Source organism: Bufo gargarizans, chromosome 3 (genome assembly GCF_014858855.1).
Source record: "Bufo gargarizans isolate SCDJY-AF-19 chromosome 3, ASM1485885v1, whole genome shotgun sequence".
NCBI lineage: Eukaryota > Metazoa > Chordata > Amphibia > Anura > Bufonidae > Bufo > Bufo gargarizans.
Genome location: NC_058082.1, coordinates 274,758,718 through 274,781,060, shown reverse-complemented (window position 1 = coordinate 274,781,060; position 22,343 = coordinate 274,758,718).

The following is a 22,343-nucleotide window of genomic DNA, read 5'->3' as shown; positions in this document are numbered from 1 at the left end:
ATAGATTTCAAATAGCTCTGATATAGCAGAAACCACTAAATTATGAAATTGCTAAATTGGGAATTGTACTTCAACCCAGAACAAAAAATGTGCTTTGACGGACACTAAATATCTTGCCCAGCAACAACAGTACAGCGGTGGGTAACGAGAGATTTAGAGGGATTTAAATTTGAGGCCTAGTATTTAGGCGCTGGGTGACAGGTATGGGTTTAGTGACAGAATTAGACTTGGAAATACACAGTAGCGGGTGTGTGTGAAGTTATTCTGAATGACCCAATGTGCACCTTCAATATTATATACCCTTTTTGGGATAGATTTCAAATAGCTCTGATATAGCAGGAACCACTAAATTATGAAATTGCTAAATTGGGAATTGTATTTCAACCCAGAACAAGAAATGTGCTTGAACGGACACTAAATAACTCGCCCAGCTACAGCACTAGGGACAGATTTAGCTGGATATAAATTTGAGGCCTAGTATTTAGGCGCTGGGTGACCGGTATGGATTTAGTGACAGAATTAGACTGGGATATGGCCAAAAAATGAACAGACTATTGCTGGTTAAATGCACTTGGTGTGACAGCTTCACCCTGATGTAGGCTTTAGCCAAAAAACAACCACACCATTGAGGGTTAAATGCACTTGGTGACAGGCGCAGCTTGCCCCTGATTTTGTATATGGCCAAAAAATGAACAGACTATTGCTGGTTAAATGCACTTGGTGTGACAGCTTCACCCTGATGTAGGCTTTAGCCAAAAAACAACCACACCATTGAGGGTTAAATGCACTTGGTGACAGGCGCAGCTTGCCCCTGATTTTGTATATGGCCAAAAAATGAACAGACTATTGCTGGTTAAATGCACTTGGTGTGACAGCTTCACCCTGATGTAGGCTTTAGCCAAAAAACAACCACACCATTGAGGGTTAAATGCACTTGGTGACAGGCGCAGCTTGCCCCTGATTTTGTATATGGCCAAAAAATGAACAGACTATTGCTGGTTAAATGCACTTGGTGTGACAGCTTCACCCTGATGTAGGCTTTAGCCAAAAAACAACCACACCATTGAGGGTTAAATGCACTTGGTCGCAGCTTGTGCTGGCGCACCACAAGACACAAAATGGCCGCCGATCACCCCAGAAAAATGAGACTGACAAACGGTCTGTGCAGCCTAAAAACAGTGAGCAATTGAGGATCAGCAGCTCAATGATCCACAGCTGCAGATCGATCAGTTAATCAAGTCCTTTGGAGGAGTTAATCTGCCTAATCTCGCCCTACTGTCGCAGCCGCAACCTCTCCCTACGCTAATCAGAGCAGAGTGACGGGCGGCGCTATGTGACTCCAGCTTAAATAGAGGCTGGGTCACATGGTGCTCTGGCCAATCACAGCCATGCCAATAGTAGGCATGGCTGTGATGGCCTCTTGGGGCAAGTAGTATGACGCTTGTTGATTGGCTGCTTTGCAGCCTTTCAAAAAGCGCCAAGAAAGCGTCACAAAAGCGCGAAGAAAGCGACGAACACCGAACCCGAACCCGGACTTTTACGAAAATGTCCGGGTTCGGGTCCGTGTCACGGACACCCCAAAATTCGGTACGAACCCGAACTATACAGTTCGAGTTCGCTCATCCCTAGTAGCAAACTGTTAAGCGGCACCCTCCTCCCAGCGCTATTTCGCCCTGAGGCTTCTTCCAGGGGTAAAGAAAAAATAATTCACTCCCACTCTTTTTATATCAGGAACAATCCATTATCATTAACGAGTTATTACCTATATTATGCTGGCACCTGTACCCCTCGTTCTAAGACCGCGCAGCCAGATCCAAGTCCATAACAAACATTAAGTAGTGGGGGTGTGCGTGATCTGTTATGTCCAACTTAATTAATTATAAAATCAAATACATGATGATAGTGAAAGAAGCAAGTGAATACCAAATCAGAAAAAAGAAAAAAAGGATGAATTAAAAATGCAGTGAATAACATACAAAGTGAAAAGTGCCACTTGTGAAGGTTGTGAGGTGTGAAAAGTGCCAGGGGTGTAACTATCCACCCCTTCTTTGCATGTTATTCACTGCACTTTTTATTCGTCCTTTTTTTCTTTTTTTCTGATTTGGCACTCACTTGCTTCTTTCACCATTATCATGTATTTGGTTTTATAATGAATTGAATTGGACCTAACAGATCATGGTATATAATATTATGAATGAAGGTCACAATCACTGGTCATATTGATTTTCTCATTGTGTGGGTTTATTATATATCATGTTATAAGAGTATATTAGGAATGAATTCACAACATCCCTTTTTCATATTTCTTATTTTTTATATTGATTTCACATTTCATATATATGTTTGTCATTTGAAATGCCCAATTTACGTGTTTACAACTCACAAAGGAAATGTTATTTGCGTTCCAGCATGAAATGCAAAATCAAGCTATTCACATATTGTAGGTACGTTTCAGCATGGAATGCACAGCCATGTTGGATTGCGGCGCAATGCATGTAATTCGTGGCTCACGTTCCTGGCCTCGTTTTGACCCAGCACACGCGCCTCCACTACTTCCTGTTTGTTATGGACTCCTATCTGGCTGCACGGTCTTAGAACGAGGGGTACAGGTGCCAATATAATATGGGTAATAACTCGCTAATGATAATGGATTGTTCCTGATATAAAAAAAATGGGAGTGATTTATTTATTTATTTTATCCCTGGAAGAAGCCTCAGAGCGAAATGGTTTTGGGAGGAGGGCGCCGCTTTATCGGTTTGTTACCCATGTTTATTGGGCTATTTTTGTCTTTCAGCCGTTTTTGCCTTTACACTTTTGCCGAATCTAGTACTGGGTGTTCAATTTTGAGCCCCATATATAATATGCACTTGTTGGACTACACTGTCTGATATTTGTACCATTTAACTTGATACATGGATTATACATAACTGATGTCGCGGTGCCCTCTTTGTCCTCTTTTGGATCTCTAGTTGTCGCCAATTTATGTTTTGGGAGGATATTTTTATTATGGGTTATTCAATATAGTATTCATCTCCCCACTATACGGATTTGGTGTGTATCCCAGCTTTCATGATTAGGCGTTTATACTTGTAGAGATGAGTTAATTAATTTTAAACAAATCAAATTCATATCAAATTTCCTAAAAATCCAGATTCCAGCCGAATTCAAATCTTTTGTTATTCGATTCGGACGAATCTCTCAAAATGGTTGACACCATTTTACAGGTCAGAGAAGAAGGCATCTGCCACCGAAAAGGGAGACTTTGTGGATCATGTCTTATTTAAAAATAAAATCCTACCGTGCATTGTATTTTTCACAGGCTGCTTATTACCACCCGCTACCATGCGTTTACCCATAGTCATATATGTTGATGTCACATTGATGTTACTAATGCTGCCTTGGAGTTATAAAGCTTTTCTCCTGTTCCCTATTTCTCTGTGTTATGGCCTAGGCAATGTATGGTAGTACCTGTTTTGGCCTGTCAGGTGTCCCACTTGTCTTTTTTCATCTTCCCTGGTTTTATGTAAATGGTTTTAATTATGTTTTTGGTATCTGATTGTGCCCAGCAATTAGGTTTATTTATAAGCGGTATATCTTTGGTTATGCATGCTGATTTAAACTATTACATATGGGATTATTAATTGATGTTGCATTAATGATAATGAGTCACAATTATCAGACTATTATACACATTATACTTTCTATTCTATACTTTTTCCATACATTATATTTTCAAAGATGCGTGTACTAAAAAATGGAAAATGCAACTGGTTAGCACATGCACCCTGACACTCCATTTATTCTCTATGGGACTGCTGGAAATAGCGGAGTTGGTGCTTGTCTACACCCAGCATCAGTGGTGGTCCCAACAGTTGGACTCCCACTCATCAGTTACCCCGCTAGCATATGTCCAGTGTATTCCTATATATATGGCCACTCGTTTTTCTTTACTTAGCTGCTTTTTTCTTGCCATAATACAAATTCTAACAGTCTATTCAGTAGGACTATCAGCTGTGTATCCACCTGACTTCTCCACAAGTAATTGATGGTCCCAACCCCAAGAAATCCCACTTATTAAACCTGACAGGGCAGATCTGTGAAGTGAAAACCATTTCAGGTGACTACCTCTTGAAGCTCATCAAGAGAATGCCAAGAGTGTGCAAAGCAGTAATCAAAGCAAAAGGTGGCTACTTTGAAGAACCTAGAATATGACATATTTTCAGTTGTTTCACACTTTTTTGTTATGTATATAATTCCACATGTGTTAAGTCATAGTTTTGATGCCTTCAGTGTGAATCTACAATTTTCATAGTCATGAAAATAAAGAAAACTCTTTGAATGAGAAGGTGTGTCTAAACTTTTGGTCTGTACTGTATCTCTCTCTCTCTCTCTCTCTCTCTCTCTCTATATATATATATATATATATATAATAAAAAATGCCAGATGCAACATTTAAAAGGGGTTATCAAAAACTATAAAAATGTCCCCCACATGCCGGGCCCCTCACAATGAATATACTTACCCTGCCCCCCGCGCCGCTCCCCATGCGCAAATGAAAACATCCGGTGTTGGGGGGAGCAGCCAATGGCAGGCTGGGACGAGGACAAGCCTCCCTAGTGTCACCCATGATGCTAGGGAGGCTCCCCCTTGTCAGTGCCTGTCATTGGCTGCTCCCCCCGACACCGGATGTTTTCATCCGCGCACGGGGAGAAGCTGCAGCGGCAGTACGGGGACAAGGAGCAGCGCGGGCTAAATATATTCATTGTGAGGGGCCCGGCATATGGGGGACATTTTTATAGTCTTAGATAACCCCTTTAAGCTCGGTGTGAGCTTTGGAGCTTTTCTCAAGCATGCTTGAGAAAAACTGACACAGAGCTGAAACGTTGCATCTGGCACAATACAGATCCATTCACTGGAGGGCTGCCTGGATTATATTTGTCATTATCTATGGACTTTGTAGGCCACGGTCTGAGGAGGCATGTACCATATTATTTGATTTGCTAATGCTGAAATTGATCTCAAACACCTCTGATATTTAGTTTGCCAGGTGAGCCCAATTAAACAAAAACTACTTAAGATGTTCCACATTATTATGCGGGCTGGTTTCAAGCAATATGGGAAAGAAAAAGGATAACTCTGCTGCCGAAAAGCATCAGATAGTACAATGCCTCAGACAAGGTATAAAAACATTAGATATTTTACGAAAACATATGTGTGATCATTGTATTGGGAAGATATTTGTGGCTGATTCAGAGCACAGATAGGTTCATGCAGATAAAGGCATAATGAGGAAGATTTCTGCCAAACAAATTTATCAAGACATTACAAAGCAGCAAACGTGTATATAAGGCTGCTGGTGCCTCTGGATTCCTGCACACCTCAAGGTATAGGATCCTCCAGAGGCTTGCAGTTATGCATAAGCCTACTATTCAACCACCCCTAACCAGTGCTCACAAGCAAAAACTGTTGCAGTATGCCCAGACATGAATGACTGATTTTCAAACAGATGAGTGCCGCTCAAACCAGGATGGTCCAGAAGGATGGAGTAGTGGATGTTTGGTGGATGGCCACCATGTCCCAGCAAGGCTGCGATGTCTGCAAGGAGTCATGTTTTGGGCAAGAATCACGAGGAGAGAGCTGGGAGGCGCCTTTAGGGTCCATGGAGGTGTGAAAATGACATTTGCTAATTATATAGTTTCTGACTGACCACTTTCTTGCATGGTACAAAAAGAAGAACCATGCCTTCCGTAGCAAATTCATCTTCATGCATGACAATGCAACATCTCATGGTGCAAAGTATACTGCCTAGTCACTGGGTGCTATGGTCAAAAGAGGAGGGAAACTAATGATGTGGCCACCATTCTCCCCTGACCTCAGCCCTATTGAGAACCTTTGGAGTATCCTCAAGCAAAAGATCTATGAGGGTGGGAGGCAGTTCACATCAAAACAGCAGCCCCGAGAAACTATTTTGACATTGTGCAAAGAAATTCAAGCAGAAACTCTCCAAAAACTTTGTAGTTTAATGGATGCGAGAACTGTGAATGTGATATTAAAGAAGGGGTCCTATGTTAACTTGGTCTGTTAAGATGTTTTATTTACTATAGCTTTTGATTTCAGTAAATGTGACCTCTTAATGCTGCAAATTCAACAAATGGCCATTTTCAGCTCTTTACAACCTATAAAATGTTTGGAAACTGTTGTGCATATTCAGTTGGAACAGTTCATTTTGAGTTTTTTAATTTGTGAAAAAAATACTGTTATCATTGGGAGCTCTGTTCAATAAAATGTGATATATACTCTAACAGTTGATGACTTGAAAATCCTACTGACCGCCATTTACAGCGACCATTTAGGAAAATCTGAGAAAAATATAATTTGCATAATAATTTGGAAAGCTGTGTGTTTGTGTGTGTGTATAGTTCTAATATAAATTAATGTTAATGTAATTCTCCTCTCCATGGGCTCCGTAGAAGTCATATGGGTTGCCCCCAAGATAGTATACCTTTGCGTGCAATAGTGAGAAAACAGGAACTTTATTTATTTCAGTTATTGTCATATGAGCAATTTAAAATCACTCAAGTAGTACCTATCTCAAAAGTACATGAGGTCAATGAGAGGTCTTTGATTTCAATGCTTGACTAGACTGTTATACCATATATTCACGTGGGATCATGATCAGAGAAGCTGGAACTTACTGAATTTTTATGAGAATGATTTTTAGCTGGAACTACTGAAGCTGTGATTTTTTGCATCCAGGCAGATAATTAAAGGGGATTCTGTCATAAGTGCTATTCCACTAACTGATATACATAGGAGTATCCATTTATTTAATGTTCACTATTCTGAAGAGCCTACTGATCAATATCCTGATATTACTATACAATCAGTTATCCTCCGGTATGAGGACTGAAATGAATATACTACAAGAAGCTATATATCATATTTTTTTCCTTTACAAGACACTTGATGATAAGATGCACCTAGGTTTTAGAGGAGGAAAATCAGAAAGAAAATGATTTTCATCAGACCTCATAGCAGACCTCCAATCTTCATTAGACCCCCAAATTAGACCCCCAATCTTCATAGGACTTCAGATCAGACCCCTATATCAGACCTCAGATCAGACCCCCATATCAAATTTCAAATCAGACCTCCACATCAGACCTCAGCTCAGACCCCCATGTAAGACCTTAGATCAGACCCCTATATCAGATCAGAGCCCATGTTTAAACTCAGATCAGACCCCCATGTCAGACCTCAGACCAGAGCCCCACTTCTGGAGGAAAAAGTCTTATAAAACGGAAAATACAGTAATCTATAATGTAAAAAAGAAAACGAATTCCAGCTCTTCACAATAAAAGGCTTCTTTATTCCACTTCTTTAAAAACAGACATCAAAAGCAGAGTAGTATGCTGTGACGCGTTTCGGGCTGTTATATCTTAGCCCTTCATCAAGACAACTAAACAAACTTAAAATCTCCTTTTTATACACAGTGAGGAACAACCCTTCCCATCTGATTGGTCAGCTTCCATGCTCCAGAACAGCATCAGGTGTTCCTGACCTGTTAATTACCAAGAGAAACAACCCCAATCAGGTGGGAAGTGATCCACAGTTTCAGAAAAGACAGAAAATACTTCATTTATATTGTAGAGTTAGGTCATGTTTCCTATTCAATCCTCTAGGTATACATGTTCCTAAATTAAACATCCAGTATGTTTCAAGACTGTATAATTTTTGCCTACGGTCTCCTCCTCTAACTGGAGCCGTGACTCTCTCAATTCCTTGCACACAAAACGCAGAGGTATCGCCCTTATGTACTACCGCGAAGTGTGATGTGGCCGCTGAAACATTGCGTGTTGCGATATGTGGGATGTCGCTCAGATGCTTCCGAATTCTTACTTTGAGCTGGTTGATTGTACATCCCACATATTGCAGCATACAAGCACGACATGTGATGACATAGATTACATACTCAGTATTGCAATTGATATATTGCCGCATTTTATGTATGCTGTTATTCGATGTAGATGCAATATCTTTACTCACTGACATGTATGTGCAACATATACATTTTTTGCTTCCACATTTGAAGTTTCCTTTTGTGCTCAGCCAGACTGGTTCACACCCTGCGTTTTCCATATATAAACTAGGACTGACTTTTTATCCTACAGTTGGTGCTTTTTTCGCGATGCATCTAATACCTGCCTCCGCGATGTCCCCCCAACCCTCATCAAAACCTATAACCGGGAAATGTCTACGTAAAATGTTGCAGATAAGGGGGTATTCTACACTAAAATTAGTGACAAAAGTCGCAGGGTTGCTCGAATTTCGACTGCGGACCTGCGTGTTATTATTTTTTCCTCTATTTTTTCTTTTCTTTTTGTTCGCATTCTTAACTCGAGCAAATATAAGTGACTCTCTGTTCTCCGAAGTTGCATATTCCTTGGCTTTTCGAATATTTTCTCTCGAATATCCCCTGATCTGCAACCTGGTTGAAATGTCAGATGCCTCCTTCTCAAATAGATCGAAAGATGAGCAATTTCTACGTGCCCTCAACATCTCCCCTTTGGGTATATTCTTGGCCACATGTGGGGGATGGCAGGATGATGCATGAAGCAATGTATTCCCAGCTGTAACCTTACGATGGGTACAGGTGTCAACTTTTTTGGTCATATGATCAGCTGATAATACTAAGTCCAAAAAGACAATTGAGGTAGGATCGCTGGTCATAGTCAGTTTTATCGATGGAATACAACCATTCAGAAAATCCATAAATATTATCAAGTCTTCTGCATCACCCTGCCAAACCCAGAACATGTCATCAATAAAGCGCCCATACCATTTCAGAGATGTTAAATATGAGTTATGGTCTGAAAATAAAAAAATTCATTTCCCACCATGACATGAACACATTTGCCACTGAAGGCGAAAATTTAGCACCCATTGAAACTCCGGATATCTGTAGGTAGTATAAACCATTAAACATAAAATAGTTATGTTTAAGTAAAAAATCAGTACATACACAGATATAATCACGGATGTCTCTGCGGCCTATGAAGGTGAAAATTTGAGGAATCCTGTTCCAGCGGCTGGAGAGAAGGAGAATGTTGGGCATAGGATACAGGCAAAAAATGCAGGGCAGGAAGAAAGCATCACAAAAGACTGACACTATCCTGCCTGTCGAAAATAGAGTCGGATGACATACAGGTAATTAATCTTTCTTCTAAAATTATTTCATCAGTACAGGAGAAAGTATTATGCAAAGGTCTTTCTTTCTCCCCATCCTGCCATTTTGACCTTTATCGCACAATTATAGATGTGAATCGTCTGACAAGAAACCTCCTTAAAGAAGCATTTTTCCCACATGGATGAAAATGTTGATGGGGGGCAATTAACAGCCCCGGACGATATTTCACAAATCATGATTTCGTCTGATGAAAATAATATGTGTTGTAATCAGAATGTCTTTGATTTTTCTGAGCTTGTTCTTGTGTCCTCACTGCAGGGAATGTATCGAGAGCCAGAGGATACTCCTTTACAGAATTCTTCTGTTGGTTTTAAAACCTCAAATAGGGATTTTTATCCCATACAATCGAGGTCCCTGGCCCTCGATAGATTCCAAGACTCAGTGGAGAAAGATCTATGCACTCTTAGGGATCATATCAGAAGTAATGACCGTAGGAGAAACCTATCAAAGGAAGAATATACGGCTCTCAAGAGTCTGTCTGATATGAAGGATGTTGTCGTCCGGAGGGCTGATAAGGGGGGAGCGGTGGTGTTGCTAGATAGTGAGATATATAAAACACAAATTGAAAATATGTTAAAAGATAGTGAAGTTTATTTACCTATGGCAACTACCCCTCTCCCCCAATATCAGTTCAGGCTGTACGACATCCTTCAAGAAGGAGTGCACCTTGGCATCCTATTTGAAAAGGAGAGGGATTTTATATATGTCAAACATCTGAGTACACCCATATTCCATGCTCTTCCGAAGGTGCATAAGGAGGGTTTCCCTCCACCTTTAAGACCGATTGTTGCTGGAATTGGATAGTACTCAGAACGACTGTCAGAATGGGTTGACTCCTTGTTGCAACCCCTTGTACCCCACATACCTGGCTATTTGAGAGATACATGCAGTGTACTTCAGAATTTCCAACAATTCACATGGGAGGAGGAGTTCATGTGGGTCACTGCAGACATTAACTCTTTGTATACCAATATCCCCCACCACTTGGCAATCTCAGCCTTGACATGGTTTTTAGATATATTTAGCAATTACACCTTGGAACTCCGTGATTATATCTGTGTATGTACAGATTTTTTACTTAAACATAACTATTTTATGTTTAATGGTTTATACTACCTACAGATATCCGGAGTTTCAATGGGTGCTAAATTTTCGCCTTCAGTGGCAAATGTGTTCATGTCATGGTGGGAAATTATTTTTTTTATTTTCAGACCATAACTCATATTTAACATCTCTGAAATGGTATGGGCGCTTTATTGATGACATGTTCTGGGTTTGGCAGGGTGATGCAGAAGACTTGATAATATTTATGGATTTTCTGAATGGTTGTATTCCATCGATAAAACTGACTATGACCAGCGATCCTACCTCAATTGTCTTTTTGGACTTAGTATTATCAGCTGATCATATGACCAAAAAAGTTGACACCTGTACCCATCGTAAGGTTGCAGCTGGGAATACATTGCTTTATGCATCATCCTGCCATCCCCCACATGTGGCCAAGAATATACCCAAAGGGGAGATGTTGAGGGCACGTAGAAATTGCTCATCTTTTGATCTATTTGAGAAGGAGGCATCTGACATTTCAACCAGGTTGCAGATCAGGGGATATTCGAGAGAAAATATTCGAAAAGCCAAGGAATATGCAACTTCGGTGAACAGAGAGTCACTTATATTCGCTCGAGTTAAGAATGCGAACAAAAAGAAAAGAAAAAATAGAGGAAAAAATAATAACACGCAGGTCCGCAGTCGAAATTCGAGCAACCCTGCGACTTTTGTCACTAATTTTAGTGTAGAATACCCCCTTATCTGCAACATTTTAAGTAGACATTTCCCGGTTATAGGTTTTGATGAGGGTTGGGGGGACATCGCGGAGGCAGGTATTAGATGCATCGCGAAAAAAGCACCAACTGTAGTCAGTCCTAGTTTATATATGGAAAACGCAGGGTGTGAACCAGTCTGGCTGAGCACAAAAGGAAACTTCAAATGTGGAAGCAAAAAATGTATATGTTGCACATACATGTCAGTGAGTAAAGATATTGCATCTACATCGAACAACAGCATACATAAAATGCGGCAATATATCAATTGCAATACTGAGTATGTAATCTATGTCATCACATGTCGTGCTTGTATGCTGCAATATGTGGGATGTACAATCAACCAGCTCAAAGTAAGAATTTGGAAGCATCTGAGCGACATCCCACATATCGCAACACGCAATGTTTCAGCGGCCACATCACACTTCGCGGTAGTACATAAGGGCGATACCTCTGCGTTTTGTGTGCAAGGAATTGAGAGAGTCACGGCTCCAGTTAGAGGAGGAGACCGTAGGCAAAAATTATACAGTCTTGAAACATACTGGATGTTTAATTTAGGAACATGTATACCTAGAGGATTGAATAGGAAACATGACCTAACTCTACAATATAAATGAAGTATTTTCTGTCTTTTCTGAAACTGTGGATCACTTCCCACCTGATTGGGGTTGTTTCTCTTGGTAATTAACAGGTCAGGAACACCTGATGCTGTTCTGGAGCATGGAAGCTGACCAATCAGATGGGAAGGGTTGTTCCTCACTGTGTATAAAAAGGAGATTTTAAGTTTGTTTAGTTGTCTTGATGAAGGGCTAAGATATAACAGCCCGAAACGCGTCACAGCATACTACTCTGCTTTTGATGTCTGTTTTTAAAGAAGTAGAATAAAGAAGCCTTTTATTGTGAAGAGCTGGAATACGTTTTCTTTTTTCATTTTGCTCCAGACTGAGTCCAGGTCTGTACCTCCGTGCTCTGCTTGGTGTGAGGTGAGAGCTGCAGCAATCTCTACATTTGTCTACCTTCAAGTAATCTATAATGTGTATAGCTTACTGATCAGTAGGCGTCTGACCCTGGAATCCCCACCAATTACAATAAAAATGGGGGACACTCATATCCATATGCAATGCAGAAAACTGTAACTTTGTTCCAATCAAGCAAATGGTCCTCATGGCCATGGTGGTGTGAAGTGAAGTATTTAAATTTTTTTTCACAAAGCACTGTGACCCCTTAATTCTAATAATAGATTGGAATCCAGCGATTAGAACTCCCTCCCCCATTAGATTCCTTTACATGGGGCCTTCTCCTGTCTGTGTATGCCTTGGCTGCCATCTCTTCAGCCTTATCCTTCTAAAACTTAAAGGGCATCTGTCAGCAGATTTGTACCTATGAAACTGGCTGATCTGTTACATGTCCACTTGGCAGCTGAAGGCATCTGTGTTGGTCCCATGTTCATATGTGCCCGCATTGCTGAGAAAAATGATGTTTTAATATATGCAAATGAGCCTCTAGGAGCAACGGGAGCATTGCCTTTACACCTACAGGCTCAGCTCTCTCTGAAACATTCCGCACCCTCTCCGCTTAGATTGACAGGGCAGTGTAAATTTGATAACGCCTTTCCCTAACTTCTCCTGAAGACACTCAAAGTACAGAGGGCAGTTGCAGACACAGCCTCTAGGTGTAATGGTAATGACTCCGTTACTCCCAGAGGCTCATTTGCATATATTAAAACTTCATTTTTCTCAGCAATGCGGGCACATATGAACATTGGGACCAACACAGATGCCTTCAGCTGCCAAGTGCACATGTAACAGATCAGCCAGTGTCATAGGTACAAATCTGCTGACAGATGCCCTTTAAATACCGATATCACATAAACATAGAGAATTAAAGGTCTGTCACTAAATTACAGTATCTTGAATTTTTTTTCTTGAGATGGATATGTTTATTCCAGGCATTCATGAATTCACTTACTGTTTATTTTCCAACCACATCTACTGTAAGTTTCTTCCAAGCATCTACTATTCATTTTTTTTCTTTTCAAAGTTCTTTTTATTATTGTTTTAAACAATATAGAACAACAACTTGAGTAGATACAGGTTACCAAAATTAGATATGCAGGTACAGAGGACAAATTGGCTATATACAGTTAGGTCAAGGAAACAGTGAACTTCACCTAATAAGAACAATAAATTGTTATATAACATAGCAAGTAGGACCAGTTAGGTTGATGAGGCATAAGTCTAGTAAGAACAATAAGATGACAATAGCCTACTTAATTATTTTTAGATTGTAACGGTAACCATAACCCAGCAATAGGAGAGAGGGATAGGGTACGTTACCAAAGAAGAGGAGAAGGGGGAATGGCTTCTCTAGCTGTACATTTATGCTAATACTGAATTTGTAGTCTAATAAAAGACAAGTTTTATTCCGGCTGCCTCTCTGCATGTTTACCATGCTGCCGCCAGAACTCCGGGGCACCCCCATTATAGTCAATTTGGCCGGATTTGGTAGTCCGGGGGCACGTGTGCAATAGCGGCAGCACGGATCCGACACCCTGGAACAAACTGCCGGAGTTCCTTGCCGCTAGTGTGAAAGTAGCCTGACACTCTCCTACAGTGGTTGACAGAAGATAACTTTGATCCTTAATGTTTAATCCCTCATTTGCCTCGGTCAATAGCAACCACTCTATTGAGCCGTTAGACAGAGAGAGAGCGCTCCGTCTGTTCCATAATCAGCAACCTGTGATGTAATCGTTGGGTGTCGATCAGCTGATATGGCAGCAGGGAGACTTCTGAAAGCCTCTAGGCCTCTGATGTTTCAGCTCCTATTGCACTCTGCCTCTGGGAGGGTGCAAAAGATAGATGGTAAATTGCCATTCACAGCAATACAGAAGTATGATAAATAATCTCAGGTTCAAGTCACCTACAGGAACTAAAAAAAAAGGAAAATCAGCAGAATAAAGTTTTCAATGTTAAAAAACAAAACAAAATAAAAATTTAAATAAAATTCCCATTCTATTAAAAATGTCAAAAGTTAAAAATAGCATTTAGTATTGCCACCACTGAAAATGTCCATATTAAATATCATGTTATTTATCACAGTCAAAAAATACAAAAACTATATGAATTCATTATCGTCTTAACTGTACTGACCTGCTACATAAAGTTAACATGAGATCTTTTTTTTGCAGCCTAATTGCCAAGAAAACAAAACCCACAAATTATTTCCACCCCCCCCTCAATTTTTTATTACAGTTTCTTAATGCAATAAAAAAGCAACTAAATAATTCTGTTGAACAGTTCAAATCCAGAAAAAATTAAATGTTAATGAAAAAATAAAAAAGTGATCACTTTTTGAAAGAGGGGACGGAAAGATGAAAATGTTTTTGCTAGGTTCTTAAAAAGAACATGTCACCACAAAATACAGTACAATCTGCAGCCAGCATGTTATAGACCAGGAGGAGTTAAACAGATTGATATACAGGTTTGTGGGGAAAAAACATATATACATTTAAATTTCTGCTCTTTCTGAGTTCATTTCTACATCTTATCAGTGACTGATAGCATTCCCTGTATAGGTGTGTATACATAGATAGCTGTCATTCGCTGATAAGACGGCCCCTGTGTACAACTGAACTCAGAAAGAGCACCGTTTTAATTGTATAAATTACAAGTTTTATGAATGTTTTCCCACAAAACTATATATCTGCTCAGCTCTTCCTGCTCTGTAACACATAGATGTCTGCAGACTGCAGTGCATTTCAAAGTGACAGGTTCTCTTTAAAGGGGATTTCCATTGTTTTTACTAGCCATTGGAGCATGTTGTACCTAATGAAAATATCATACTCACCTGCTTCCTGCTACTTTGTTCTGACACCCTGGCTCTGTTCTATGATCTTCTGGTCCCTGGCCTGTAAACTTCTGTATGGGGTCACGTGCAACATTGCAGACAATAACAACTTCAGTGGTGGTATGTCCCCCAGTGGGGCGTCAGGCTAGTCATTAGCTGCAGCAGCACTCTTGACACAAGCTGGAAGGTTACAGAATGGGAAACGGAAGATAGCAAATTGGATTAAGGATGTTGGTGGGGAGTAGGTGAGTGTGATTTTTTTTTAAAATTAGATACAATATCTTCCTGGGGCTAGTTAAAAATTCTCTAAAGGCTGGAAAATTAATTTAAGGGTTACAGAATGGTCTATTTGAACTAGGATTATGGAACCCAATATAGCGTTTCGAATTTTCCATCTGGCCTCAGTGGAATAAGCTTTCCAAAAACATTTAAAATGGGTTGTCCAGCAGGAAAAAAAAATTCTGTTTTATTTGAAGTGGATTTGCTAATACACTTTATTGCCCTGATTTCCTGGTGTCATCCCTAGGTCCTGACAACTACGCTTCTGTCCAATGCAGTAAGGGCTGGCTTAGATATTGAAATGAGCCAGTCAGCCAGCCCCCTTCACACCGAGCACTGGTCATGTGCTGTATTGTGTTTAACAAATCAAAGCATCCAAAGTGGAATTCGATCCGAAGTTTAGGAAAAATTTGATTCACCACGAATCCGAATTTCCTCGCACTTAGTGGTAACAAATAGTTTTCTTTTCTAAAATAGTGGCTACACATGTTACATAATAAAAATAAGAAGCCCTGGAATGCGAGATCACCCATAATGCCTTGGAGCCGGGCAATCTGCTGTTAGCCTTCTGCTGTAATGTCACAGTCCTATAAAACCCTCATCCTTGACGGTCTCTGCCATTTCACTGTGAGCTGAGCAAAGGGAGAGACGTGGCAAGCGCTCATGCACTAGGGACAGTGTTGCTGAAAATAGTTTAAAAAAAATATTGGAGAGGGAGAATGTAGGCAGAATGCAGGGAGATCATAGGGAGAGCATAGGGAGACTGTGGGTTAAGTGTAATCGCTGCGTACAGCTTGTTCAACAGATGCCCCATTTATAGTTAATCCGTTACTTTATAGATAGACTCACTTATTTCAGTATCAAAGGGCGGTCTAGTATATCGCTGTGTGCACCTTGTTCAACTTCTGCCACTTTCTTAGTTAATCCATACATTACTAATACAGGTACTGTACTCTATGGCCAACAGACGGTTACCTGGGCCCTCCAAAGAAAAGAGCAGTGGCAAAAATGTTGTAGCTGGCACAAGTAGCAGCAGAGGAAGTGGGAGTGGGTGGTAGCAGTCTCAGCAATAGGCCAGAGCTGCCACTGACATCCAGCTGTCGTGTTTTGACCAACAATACAGCTGTACTGGAATGGTTGACTCACTTTTCAACATAATCTCAAGTGACAACAGATACACACAGCCAGGAATTGGCACCACAGTTTGTATGCCAAGGAACTGTTTCTGTGCCCTGACCTGCCCTGAACTTTGCTGCCAAGTAATGTATGCCACCGCTCCACTTTTCAGCGAGGATGAGCTTTGTGAGGACAGTCAGCAGTTACAGGCCAGCACAGACTTGAAGGACTCCTCTAGGCATGCAACTTCTGATGATGACAGTTGGATGGGAGTGCACATTGCGAAAGGTCAGGGACGTGCGCAAGAGACAAGTGAGGATGACACAAGTGAAAATCAAACAGATGTAGATGATGATGTAGCCAATCTCACATGGGAGCCAAGTGAAGAGGGGTCATCATCATCATCAAGAGGGGAGGGTAGCAGCGTGCCCTTGAAACAGCAGGGTGGAAGCAGTGGGAGATCTGCAGCCAAACGAGGGAGAGGTACACTGTCTGCTACTCGGGAGACTACCTGTGAGGAACACACTAGCAGTGCTCGGGTTCGCAAAATAGGCGGCAGATAGGCATCATGCAGTGGTGGAGGAAAAATACTATACTCGGCAGTGTAGGATTTCTTCACCAAGTTGCCGGGGGATGTTAGAGTGGCGTTATGCAGGATGTGTGGGCAGAAGGTGAGGCGCAGTCAGGGTGTTAATGTTTACATGATGACAATGCTGACTCTGCGTTGTAATGCGGTTTGTATGCAAATGTCCTGCTCTGCCTGCCTCCTCCTCCTCCACCTTGTCCTCACCCTCCCCTCTAGGCCCAGTTCACATTGGACCTCCATCATATCACCTATGCAAAGCTAGGTGTTGTCATGCGGTTCTGCATCTGGTCAGCCTTGGCGAACTGAGCCACACAGGGGAGAAACTGCTCTGTGTCATCAATAAAGGAAGTAAACACTGGCTATCTCCTCGCCAACTGGAGATAGGAACCATGGTTACTGATAACGGGAAGAATATTTTGCATCAGGGAGGGCTGACAAATGCGCTCTGCATGGTGCACATCTTAAATCTCATTTCACCTGGTTTTTCAAGTCTTCCATTGAACTGCAAGAACTGTTAAACTGTCCAGGAAAATGTGCATACACTTCAGCTACTCTTACTGTGCAAAACAAACCCTCATTGAGCTGCAAAGGCCAAATACTCTTCCCCAATATCACCTAATATGTGATGTTTCCACCAGTTGTAACTTTAGGCTCCCTATTTAGACCACTTGTACGAGCAGAGAAAGGTGGTCAACGATTTCTTAATGCTGCAGATGGACATGTCTACTCCCCTGTGTAACTTCCATATTAGCCATTGCCAGCTCATGCATGACAGGTGCCATTTAATCAGGGCCTTTGAGGAGGCCACTTTACTTGTCAAGCGACAGAACTACAGGATGAGTGATGTCATTCCACTCCCCCACATGCTACTGCCACCATTCTGATGCTGCTACCCTTCTGATGCCACCCGCCTGCTGCCTCTACTGCCATTCCTACAATGGGGCTTCTTGGCCTACCATTTCTTTTTCCGTTCTTCTGAGCATCCGTAGGGCCTCTTTCACATGGTCAGTATTTGGTCAGCATTTGACCAGTATTTGAGTATTTGTAAGGCAAAAACAGGAGAGAGAGAGTCCAAAACACAGAAGCAAATATTTCCATTACATCTTTGTTTTGAACCCAGTCCTGTTTTTGCCTTACAAATATTGATCATATACTGATGCAAAATACTTAACCGCTTAAGGACCAGGCTCATTTTCACCTTAAGGACCAGGCCATTTTTTGCAAATCTGACCAGTGTCACTTTAAGTGCTGATAACTTTAAAACGCTTTTACTTATACAGGCCATTCTGAGATTGTTTTTTCGTCACATATTGTACTTCATGACACTGGTAAAATAAAGTCAAAAAAATTAATTTTTTTGCATAATAAAATACCTAATTTACCAAAAATTTGGAAAAATTAGCAAATTTCAAAGTTTCAGTTTCTCTACTTCTGTAATACATAGTAATACCCCCAAAAATTGTGATGACTTAACATTCTCCATATGTCTACTTCATGTTTGAATTATTTTGGGAATGATATTTTATTTTTTGGGGATGTTACAAGGCTTAGAAGTTTAGAAGCAAATCTTGAAATTTTTCAGAAATTTACAAAAACCCAATTTTTAGGGACCACTACAGCTCTGAAGTCACTTTGCAAGGCTTACATAATAGAAACCGCCCAAAAATTACCCCATTCTATAAACTACACCCCAGATTTTGCTGGACAGTTTTTTTGACACCATGTCCCATTTGAAGCCCCCTGATGCACCCCTAGAGTAGAAACTCCATAAAAGTGACCCCATCTAAGAAACTACACCCCTCAAGGTATTCAAAACTGATTTTACAAACTTCGTTAACCCTTTAGGTGTTGCACAAGAGTTATTGGCAAATGGGGATGAAATTTGAGAATTTCATTTTTTTTGCCTAATTTTCAATTTTAACCCATTTTTTCCACTAACAAAGCAAGGGTTAACAGCCAAACAAGACTGTATCTTTATTGCCCTGACTCTGCCGTTTACAGAAACACCCCATATGTGGCCGTAAACTACTGTACGGCCACACAGCGGGGCGTAGAGTGAAAGGTACGCTGTATGGTTTTTGGAAGCCAGATTTTGCTGGACAGTTTTTTTGACACCATGTCCCATTTGAAGCCCCCTGATGCACCCCTAGAGTAGAAACTCCATAAAAGTGACCCCATCTAAGAAACTACACCCCTCAAGGTATTCAAAACTGATTTTACAAACTTTGTTAACCCTTTAGGTGTTGCACAAGATTTAATGGAAAATAGAGATACAATTTCAAAATTTCACTTTTTTGGCAGATTTTCCATTTTAATATTTTTTTTCCAGTTACAAAGCAAGGGTTAACAGCCAAACAAAACTCATTATTTATGGCCCTGATTCTGTAGTTTACAGAAACACCTCATATGTGGCTGTAGACCGCTGTACGGGCACACGGCAGGGCGCAGAAGGAAAGGAATGCCATACGGTTTTTGGAAGGCAGATTTTTGCTGGACTGGTTTTTTGACACCATGTCCCATTTGAAGCCCCCTGATGCACCCCTAGAGTAGAAACTCCATAAAAGTTACCCCATCTAAGAAACTACACCCCTCAAGGTATTCAAACTGATTTTACAAACTTTGTTAACCCTTTAGGTGTTGCACAAGATTTAATGGAAAATAGAGATACAATTTCAAAATTTCACTTTTTTGGCAGATTTTCCATTTTAATATTTTTTTTCCAGTTACAAAGCAAGGGTTAACAGCCAAACAAAACTCATTATTTATGGCCCTGATTCTGTAGTTTACAGAAACACCTCATATGTGGCTGTAGACCGCTGTACGGGCACACGGCAGGGCGCAGAAGGAAAGGAATGCCATACGGTTTTTGGAAGGCAGATTTTGCTGGACTGGTTTTTTGACACCATGTCCCATTTGAAGCCCCCTGATGCACCCCTAGAGTAGAAACTCCATAAAAGTTACCCCATCTAAGAAACTACACCCCTCAAGGTATTCAAACTGATTTTACAAACTTTGTTAACCCTTTAGGTGTGGCACAAGATTTAATGGAAAATAGAGATACAATTTCAAAATTTCACTTTTTTGGCAGATTTTCCATTTTAATATTTTTTTTCCAGTTACAAAGCAAGGGTTAACAGCCAAACAAAACTCATTATTTATGGCCCTGATTCTGTAGTTTACAGAAACACCTCATATGTGGCTGTAGACCGCTGTACGGGCACACGGCAGGGCGCAGAAGGAAAGGAATGCCATACGGTTTTTGGAAGGCAGATTTTGCTGGACTGGTTTTTTGACACCATGTCCCATTTGAAGCCCCCTGATGCACCCCTAGAGTAGAAACTCCATAAAAGTGACCCCATCTAAGAAACTACACCCCTCAAGGTATTCAAACTGATTTTACAAACTTTGTTAACCCTTTAGGTGTTGCACAAGATTTAATGGAAAATAGAGATACAATTTCAAAATTTCACTTTTTTGGCAGATTTTCCATTTTAATATTTTTTTTCCAGTTACAAAGCAAGGGTTAACAGCCAAACAAAACTCATTATTTATGGCCCTGATTCTGTAGTTTACAGAAACACCTCATATGTGGTTGTAGACCGCTGTACGGGCACACGGCAGGGAGCAGAAGGAAAGGAATGCCATACGGTTTTTGGAAGGCAGATTTTGCTGGACTGGTTTTTTTTGACACCATGTCCTATTTGAAGCCCCCCTGATGCACCCCTAGAGTAGAAACTCCAAAAAAGTGACCCCATTTTAGAAAATACGGAATAGGGTGGCAGTATTGTTGGTACTAGTTCAGGGTAGATATGATTTTTGGTTGCTCTATATTACACTTTTTGTGCGGCAAGGTAACAAGAAATAGCTTTTTTGGCACGTTTTTTTTTTTGTTATTTACAACATTCATCTGACAGGTTAGATCACGTGGTAATTTTATAGAGCAGGTTGTCACGGACGCAGCGATACCTAATATGTATACAATTTTTTTATTTATGTAAGTTTTATACAATAACTTCATTTTTAAAACCAAAAAATTGTTTAGTGTCTCCATAGTCTGAGAGCCATAGTTTTTTCAGTTTTTGGGCGATTATCTTGAGTAGGGTCTAATTTTTTGCGGGATGAGATGACAGTTTGATTGGCACTATTTTGGGGTGCATATGACTTTTTGATCGCTTGCTATTACACTTTTTGTGACGTAAGATGGCAAAAAATTGCTTTTTTTGCACAATTTATTATTTTTATTTTTATGGTGGTCACCTGAGGGGTTAGGTCATATGATATTTATATAGAGCCGGTCGATACGGACGCGGCAATACCTAATATGTATACTTTATTTTTATTTATGTAGGTTTTACACAATGATTTTATTTTTGAAACAAAAAAAATGATGTTTTAGTGTTTCCATAGTCTAAGAGCCATAGTTTTTTCAGTTTTTGGGCGATTATCTTGAGTAGGGTCAAATTTTTTGCGGGATGAGATGACGGTTTGATTGGTACTATTTTGGCGTACATGCGACTTTTTTGATCACTTTTATTACCTTTTTTGGGAAGTAAGGTGGGCAAAATTTCAATTTTCTCATAGTTTTTATTTTTTTATTTTTATGGCGTTCACTGTGCGGGAAAAGTAACATGACCGTTTTATAGATCAGGTCGTTACGGACGCGGCGATACCTAATATGTGTAGTTTATTTTATTTTTTTTAATTTTTATTCAGTGATAAATGTTTTTTTTTTTTATCTTAACTTTTTTCACTTATTATTTTTTTTTTTTGACCCAGACCCACTTGGTTCTTGAAGATCCAGTGGGTCTGATGTCTGTAAAATACAGTACAGAACCTATATAGGTATCTGTAACTGTATTTTACTTACACTGAGCAGATCTATGCTTTCAGCACAGATCTGTTCAGCACCATGGACAGCAGGACGCCTGAGCAGGCGTCCTGTTGTCATGGGAACCTTCCCCGTCTGCTCAGTTATGGTCAGAACTGCGCAGACGGGGAAGGGTAAGGACGGGGCTCTGGGGGGGCTGTCTGGGGGCTCTCTCCCTCTCCCATCGGGGGGCTGCAAAGGCACAGCAGCCCCCCGATCGGAGAGGGAGGGAGCTCCCTTTTACTGTTAACCTTTTCCATACAGCGGTCCGTACGGACCGCTGTATGGAAAGGGTTAAACGGCTGACATCGCATCAACGATGTCAGCCGTTTATACCAGGGTGCCAGCAATGTGCTGGCACCCTGGTATACCCACTGTACACCAACGATTATTCAATGGGAGGCGGGCGGGGGATCGCGATCCCGCCTGCCGCACTGCCCGCCTCCCGCAACGCCCCCACCGCCTGCGACACCCCCCCTGCACCACCCGCTGCCATCAAATCATGCAGGGGTGCAGGGGGGGGTGTACTATATTGATTTTAGACACTCTGAAGTTTCTGATCCCCGCGGTCAGGGACCGCGG